At 35.7% G+C, this 9057-nt stretch overlaps 1 long non-coding RNA gene across 4 annotated transcripts; it reads right to left on the reverse strand.

Moving 5' to 3' along the window:
- Positions 1–298: 298 nt before the first annotated feature.
- LOC309506102 lies at positions 299–4335 on the reverse strand. 4 transcript variants are annotated; one of them, XR_014208636.1, is made up of 8 exons: positions 4050–4335; positions 3833–3938; positions 3663–3731; positions 3508–3580; positions 2868–2958; positions 2677–2775; positions 2334–2457; positions 299–689 (listed from the first exon to the last, which is right to left on the reverse strand). It is a non-coding gene; the product is annotated as an uncharacterized lncRNA (long non-coding RNA). The 4 variants fall into 4 exon arrangements; XR_014208637.1 differs by having other exon boundaries at positions 3663–3735; XR_014208638.1 differs by having other exon boundaries at positions 3833–4335.
- Positions 4336–9057: the final 4722 nt, after the last annotated feature.

Here is a 9057-nt window from a genome sequence, read left to right on the forward strand (position 1 = left end):
TACAGTAACTTACTGGCAGCTGGATGCCAGTAAGTTACTGTAAAATGTTTTACAGTATTATTACTGTATTTTCACTTACAGTATACTGTACCATTTACTGTAATTGCATTTACAGTATTATTACTGTATTTTCACTTACAGTATACTGTATCATTTACTGTACTTGCATTTACAGTATTATTACCGTATTTTCATTTACAGTATTAGTATTGTTTTTTGTTTGTTTTTTTCATTTAAATTTTCTTTTTTTAATTTATGTTTACCCCACCCCCCAAAAAATCACAATAACTCACAAACATTTGTCCTTATAATATTCTTTTTAATCGTTGAACATTTTGTTTTAGAAGTACAAATTACAAATCTTGACCTTTAGGAGCCACTAGCTGAAGAAAAAAAAAGGCAACATCTCCAAAGTCCATAGAATTAATCTCCTGGTGACCATTTATATCTGTAGCATGGCAAAAACGTACACACACTGAAAAGCAAAACAGGCCTTAAAACAATAAAATACAGTCAAAGTCAGTGTTGTGTTGTTACATTTCAGTAATTTTGCCAGTCAAAGTTGACAACCTCTCTGATGAGAAACACTGAGGGTTTCAGGCTGATGCTTTTCTTTGGACCTTTCCAGATTTCCATCTGATCTGTGCCTTTGGTGTTTGGTGCCATCAGGGTTGACTCTCAGAATGAACCTGCAAACACAAGCAGGGAAAAAAAATATAATTTTTTCAGACCGGTGTTGGCAGAATTTTCCCTAACCCTCAAACTTGATGCTGCATGTACTTTGGCGTTAATAAAAGCACTACATCTGATTCTGAATCCACCTACAGTAGTGGTGGGGGAAAAATCGATTCTGTTCAGTGTCGCGATATTTTGCGCACGCAATTATATTGATACAGTAGCGCAAAGTATTCCAATATAGGTTATAAGGCTGTGACGGTGGCAGTTTTTTTTACCACTGCGGTGGTAATGGACCAACTACCTGCAGTGGCTGGGGGGTTATTATGAAAATTGAAATAAAAAAATGTAGTTTATTCGAGCAAAAAAGTCTTTATTTGAGCAATTCCGTCAAAGAAGCAACACAAAGCCTGTAAAGCATTCAAATACATATCAGTAAATATTAGAAACTTACATAATAGAAAAGTTAAATCTATATATAAAAAAAAAAAACTTTCGTTTAATACTTCCACACAAAGACACGTGATTCCACATGAAGCCATACCGCTCTGTGCTTTGAGAGGGATGACACGAGGAGGAAAGAGACCATCGATCTATTTTCTGATATCTTCATGTTTTCTACTTGTTGTAAAAGGTATGAAAAGTGAATTTAATCTTCCACAAGGGCAAGACATTTAAGCTATGTTTGAAATTGCGCTGCCAAAGAGAGCGAAACTAAAAATCAAATAAACTTGACGCGCCGTACATGTCTAATAACAAGCAAAAACTGTGTTGAAATGAATCTGACGTGCAAGTAAAAATGTAGGCTATCTGTCCTACAACGTTTTTCTACTTTACCACAGTAAAGAATGTGAATGTAATAGGCCTAAATAAAAGCGAACCAAGGAAGAAACGTTTATAATCCCCTTCGAAAATCGAGACGTAAGTGAAGATTTTGGGAAAAAAACAAGGTATTAAATGCAGGGATGAGTCACAATTTTTGGATATTCGATTAGTTTATTTAATTATAGAATTATAGTATATCGAATAGGTTGTGTAATTATTCTCTAAAATAAAATCTCCATGTTTTTGGTGCTAATGCGGTGGTGACGCGTTCATATAATTACGTTCTGTAATAAGGTCCTGTGTCCTGAATGTTCAAGGACAAAGTTTTTGCACTAGCCTCCAGTAAATGTGTAGAAGATGTTCACAGATTTAATGTGACATTTGTAGTGAGTTGAGCAGTCTTATTTTTTGTAATGTCTTTGAATAATATGGGGGACATGAATCGCAATATATCGCAGAATCGAATCGCAATACTTGCTGTATCGCAATGTTAGGAAGCGCAATAATATTGAATTGTGGCCCAAATATCGCAATACTATCGAATCATCAAATTTTTGCCAATTTCCACCCCTAACCTACAGGGATGGTATTACCCCATAATACATTACATTAAAATCATTAAAGCTTCATTCTTTTTCAATATTCCTGTAGCTTAGATTTCCAGGGAATGGATAATTTAAATTAAACTTAATACAATGTAAGTTGCTTTGGATAAAAGTGACTTCCAAATGCATGCATGTAAATGTAATGTAATGTAAAAAAAATAAATATATATATATATATATATATATATATATATATATATATATATATATATATATATATTGGTTTACCTGATTCTGCATTCGACAAAATAGACCGCTAATGCTGAAGAGTCGTCTGTTAGCAGTTGTAACTGGATGATGATTCTGCCCTTCATTGTCAGCATCCATGTTTTTGCTTTGAGAACAGACTCTCCTGAAACAGATAAAGTCACAGCAGCCTTTTAGTGTTATAGTTTACAGAAAAAAAAACTAAAATACAATAACAGAACTTATTACTAACAACAATAACATGTGGGGTGAAGATGAGGTAAGATATAATGTTGTATGGTGTTTATAGTTTTTAATCAATTAAACAACATTAAAAATATTAGTTAGCAAAACTTTGCTATATTGATAATGGTATATTGCTAACCCTTTCCTCCTCCTTCTCCTCTTCCTCCTCCAACGTCAACCCGTTCTGTGTATTAGTGGAGAGCGTCAGCAGTGATGTACAGTCCGGAGGGAATGGCCGCTGCAAATTCAAAATAAAGAACAGAAAAGAACACGTTTGCCTGCTTAACTAATGCATACTTCAGCTAATTTAGTTGATGTCATCTTACTCACCTGTAGATGTTATCACCATTACGAAGGCAATCACAAAAAAGACTCCAAAATACACCTCCGACATTTCAGACGACATAATTCAGACCACAAACTTGAAAATAAAACAAAAGATGAAATTAACAATGGTGTTGGATAAAGGGTTAGTTTACTCAAAATTGTAAATTCTGTCACCATTTACTCACCCTCAACTTGTTCATAACTTCCATTAAATTATTTAATGTGCTGTATACAAAAGAAGATATTTTAAAGAACATGAGCAACCAAACAGTTACTGGTCCCCATTGACATCCAAAGTATTTTTTCTATTATAGAAGTCCATGCGGACCAGCCACTATTTACCAACATTATTCAAAATATCTTATTTTATATCTTAATAATATCTTATTTTACATAAATGTTCAGACGAAAGAACTTCATGCAGGTTTAGAACACGTTGTGGGCGAGTAAATGATGACATACATAATTTTCTGTTTAAGGTGTACTACGTTATCCCTTTAACTAAGTTTTACTCAGTATTTACGCTGTACATCTGCCAAAAAGTTGTGAAAGAGGAGACAGAACATACCAAAGTTATTATGCTTCTCTGTTTAATAAGTTTACTTCGGCTAATTTAGGTGAAGTTGACCATAACGTTACATACCAGTTGATGTTATCACAATGAAAAGGCTCCAACACACTCCATCGTTGCAGATGGCATTATCCAGATCACAAACCTGAAAATAAATCATATAGGCCTACGTGAAAATATTGTTTAAAACCCGCACTTTAACAAGGGTTTCGTCTATCTCACTTTACCTCAGTATTTCACGTTGAGTTCGCTGTTAGCTCGGTTAACGTTACCGTCGACTCCGCCCGCCTGATGAGCTAACTTGCGTTAAAGAGGCAGAGGAACACACAACCATTATTTTTTTATAGTTTTAACTAAAGAATATTTCGGCTAATATAGGTGAACTTAACTTACTCACCAGTTAATATTATCACCGTGACAGCGACCCGGCCGACAGTCAGGAAAAAAGACAGTAATAAAGGCACCAAAAAAAACATTCTGACGACAGTCAGGAAAAAAAGACACTAAAACCATTCAGACGAAAACAAAACGATACATCATGTTAGTTTGCTGTTAACATAAGTAAAAACATTTGAAAATGTTTATTTTACATAAAATAGAAATTATATACTAACCTTTTTGGTGAGTTACATGATCTTTTGTCCGTGCATTAACTGCCACTTCACCCCTCAAAAAAACACTTGAAAAGAAATCCCTCTTGCCATTGGTCAGTTTTTCGCGGGCAAGTTCACTACTGTAAATTGATTTACAGTAGTGAAGAATTACAGTAGTGACCCTATATTTTCCCATAATCCTTTGCTGTTTACAGTAACATACTGTATACATATTTTACAGTATCTTACTGTACATATTACAGTAAAATACTGTTCAAATTACAGAAATCCGTTACAGTGTAGGGTTATAATAAGCTGACATGTTAACTAGTTCCCTTGTTTTAGGTAAATTGTGGCCAGGTACTAATCCTTTCCCACAATGTATTCATTCATTAAACCAAGGCATTAGCCCCTTTTACACATACAGTCTTTACTGGTAAATTACCGGTAAGAGATCATGTGTGAACAGAAGCTTTTCTAAAATACCGGTTAAATTGGTTCCGGCTATTTACCAGTAAGGGAAGTTGTAACATTACCAGTAAATTACCAGTAATGTGCTCTGTGTGAATGCGGAATGAAGATTACCGGTATGATCACATACAAAGTCAGGGTTGTTACACATTTAACGGTCACGGTCAACGGAAAAGTTCTTATGATGATGATGTATTTACTCAGCGCTGTTTACAGTAAGCTTTTTAATAGTTTTTCTATTTAAATATGCACTAGATGGTCCGTTGCTCCACGTCTTATTTTTCTCAACGTGTCGCGCTCGAGACCCAGACGCCTTTTCTCTGCGTTGCGGCTCTGCAGTTATAATACTATTGGATACTCCTGTTTTTAAGAGCAAAAACGCGTTCTGTTTGATCATCCCCTTATGCTTATCACTCAGATGTCAAAAATGTTATCAAATTGAACAGAAAGTGAAACTAAAGCGCTTCTCCTCATGTGGGCGAATGAAGAGAACCGCGCAGCGTTTAAAGATCATTTCTGATGACAGAATTTACTGGTATTTTGCTGCTGATGTGTTAATGGTCTCTTACTGGTAATAAGCCAGTACGCCGTTGCTTCTTTGAACAGCATATTTGTGTATTTACCGGTAAAGTCATTCTAGCAATTTTACGGTAATTTACCGGGATTGCTGTGTGAAAGGGGCTATTGAATAGTACAACGTGGCAATGATTTAACAAAAACGAGATCAAATTCTTAATTTGTTCCCCTACAATATTGTTTACTTTTTTCTTCTGCATTTCCAGACATGCCCTGGTGCCAAAGGACATCCCTCTGCCCCCCTCTGGACCAAGGGGAACCCCCACTCAAGAATGCGATTCCAAACTAGGGGGACTTCGTGACTTTCTGGAACGTGATTTCAACTGGAACACGAAATAACCCCCCCTTCCCCCCATTCCATTATGGTCGCTGGCCAACCTGAGAAATATAAATGCACACCCACCACCTCCCTCAATTCGTGTGTCATGGCACCAGGGGCCTGTGCCTAGGGCTCCATATAGGCCTACCCCTTTTCCAACAGAATAGTTCACGTTCTTGAGCCAGAGCATGTTCTTGGCCAGGTGAACTGGAGCCTGTCACGAACCAGTCGAGTGACTTTGTCTGGCACTGTTATTTATTATTAACATAACTGGCAATATTGTGCCTAAATTAAACTTTTGTGTGACTATTGTATCATCTTATTGAAAAATATATTAATATGGAATAGGCACAAAAAATTATAATGCACTGAACAAATGACACTGTCAACCTACATTATAGTTTTGGGTAGGACATTTTTTTAGCTTAAGAGGTTTCTTATGCTCATCAAGGCTGCATTTATTTGATTAAAAATACAGTAGAAACAGTATTATTGTGTAATATTTAAAAATATATATTTAAAAATGTAATTTATTCCTGTGATACTCTAGTCCTCAGTGTCACATGATCCTTCAGAAATCATTATAATGCGCTTATATGGTGCTCAAGAAACATTTCACATTATTGTCAATAGTTGAAAACAGTTTTGCTGCATGATATATTTTGTGGAAACCATTTTTTTTTTTTTTGACGAATTTTTTTTGTTGAATATAAAATTTAAAATAACAGCATTTATTTGAAATGAAAATATTTAGTCTAATGTCATTTTTGAAAAATGAATGGTATACCTGCTGAATAAAAGTATTAATTACTTTGGAATAAAATTTGAACAGTGGTGTTTATGCAAAGGGCTCATTAAAGCTTTAAAGGGGAAAACACTTTAAAATCATGATGAATACATTTTAGGCTCATTGTAAAATCTTACTCATCGACTATGACTCATATGGATAATATCAGTTATTTATGCATGGGGTTAAAAAGCTAAAGAACTGAATATAAAAGAGGTTGAAAAGAGATTGAATGGGTAAGATGGTACAGAAAATTAATGCTATGAAAAAGGTTATAAATGAGCAAATGACATTTTGGCACCATTTTTAAAGCTGTGTTTATTCAAGTTTTTTGTGTAATTTTCTTAACGTGTGAAGAAAAAAAATAATGGTTTGGGATTTATTCATGATATATCCCCATTTGACACATAATTACATAATTACTGTAATTCTCCAATAGAGACAGAGTGACACTGAAAATTGGTGGCCTGGGGGAAATGATTCATCATTTCTTATGAGCGCAAGTCTAATCAACATTTGTGTGTGACTGAATATTTTACTTCCATTTAACATCATTCTCCAGGACACAAAGAAAACGAATTTCATTATTTCAAGGGTTTCCAAATGAGTGTCGACAAACCTGGGGTCCATGACATTATTGCAGGGGGTCTATGAAAATTAACTCTCTTAATATATCGTTTTCTTTTTTATTTATGATAGATGGACAAGATTAGCAGTCAGCATGACTTCCGTCTGGACATATCACTCTTTCCATGCAGGGTACTTTCAAGAAGCAAATTAAGAGAGATTTATATACCCGAGTGATGGTTAAAACTAGAGTAAATCCTAATTAGGTAAAAAAAAATAAACTCAATCACATCAACATCTGTCATGTTGCAGTGTGTCATATCTGGAAGTTTCACTGATGACAGATAACTCTATCTACCACAGAAAAAATACACGGGACATCGGTTTGTGATTGTCACATTAGCTTATGTTCCAAGGATTCATAAGCATGACTAACTATTCCAATCAATCATTATTCAGAACACTTGGAATGTACTGTAGCGTTCAAGTAGAACTGACTACTTTTATGATAGTTTTGAAACTAAAATCAGGGCCCACTTCAGGGCTCAAAAAAAAAAAAAAAACCTCTTTGTATTCCACTGAAGACAGAAAATATGAATTTGGAAGCACATGACTGTGAGTAAATCAAGTTCCCTTTCAAGGGAACTCGAGCTGCGTCGAAACGCTGTGGGAACTCCTCTGCGTGATTGCGTCATGAAGCACATATGAACCCAGTCATGCAGGAAGAGCCATCAGGAAGAGAGTGTTTCTAATTGACTTCACTGGTCTCCGTCGAAGTCTATGGGGTCGCTGTGTCCATTTATTTTACTATCTATGCTGCCTACACCTGCCAGGTCCAATGTCTCATCTCGGGGTCGGAAGCACGTGTTGCCAGTTAACAAAATAAATCAATTGACACAGAACCACGTTTTAGATTTGCTTTCTTTTTCTCTATTAATTCAATCAATTGTTTACATTTTCTTTGTTAAGATCTTCAATGCTTTGAACTGAATGGTTCAGCAAATAACAGGTGATAATTTAGTATCACTCAACCTCAACCACTCAATCACACTACTCAAATTCCCCACATGGGGTCACTATAATTATATAACCAAGTGAATAAACTCAAAATGAATAGTTCACAAAAAAAATATCTTCACAGAAGATTCTGTAAAGCCTTATAAAGTGTCAATTTCTCAGAATTTCCAATTATTACGAATGTTAGGGCACACTTTCGGGGTGAAACAATACACTTTAGAAGCAAACACAAACACGGTAGTGGCACCCAAACTCTTTTATAGAGACTTTGTAATGCCTTCACGTGCATCGATCAAACATCTTCGATCATCTCGACCTCTAACCACAAAATACACATTATACATACACAGGATGAAACGAACACAGCCTATTACACCAGATTAAATGATGATCATCACATTTACCTGACACATGCACAGGTAGGGCTCAACCTTTGCAGAGCACATGCCCTTTTTGCCCTTACACTCCGAAGTGCCCTTTTTTTTTGTTGATGGTGGTGGTGTTTTATTTCCTTCAATAAATCAATGCTATTGGTCACTCTTTACGGCTGTCTGTCTGTTTTACAAATAGTTAGCCAATGAAAGTTCTTAAAAAGAGCTTGAGTAAATCTTGTTCGATCCTCAAACTGTCAGTAAACCTGATAACTCCGCCCCCTCTATATGATAACTCCGCCCCCTCTATCTTGACTGAATGAACTGAAGCTCTGCAGCAGCCGCACAGCAGACAGCAGCTGAACGAAGTTTTGCAAGGGTAAACAAACATCTTGTTGTTTGAATAAGTGCTAAACACTATGTCTATAAAGGCTCATATTTTATTTATTTGATGTCTGACTGAGACATGTGGGACGTCGCCTGAGAGAGAGGTTTAGCATTTGCCATCTAGTCATAGCCAAAACATAGCCTACACTTAAATAGCCTGTTCATATAATTGCATTTCATCTTTTATAAAATGAGATTTTGGCTAAATGTATTTTACAACAGGAAAAACTGAGCGCCCATACACAACAAACTAGTTTCTAACCTGTTGATGAAAATGTAATGTGATGCCGCCGGCGCCGTTTTAATGACGGACAAAATGCACATTTGCACAAATTCGCTGGTCAAAAACCCCGTAACTGCATTTGAGTTTGACTTTTGTAAAATGTTAACAATATATTGATAAGTAATATAACAACATAGCCTATAATTTGTTTTTACCATCGAAAAATCATAAGCACAGGTGCGCCCCCGCGGTGTTTCGTACCGGAAAGCGACTGAGTGATCCTCGTCACCCATATATTTCTAAGAAATTTC

The sequence above is a fragment of the Leuciscus leuciscus genome (assembly GCF_965113295.1).
Source record: "Leuciscus leuciscus genome assembly, chromosome: 9".
Taxonomy (NCBI): Eukaryota; Metazoa; Chordata; class Actinopteri; order Cypriniformes; family Leuciscidae; genus Leuciscus; species Leuciscus leuciscus.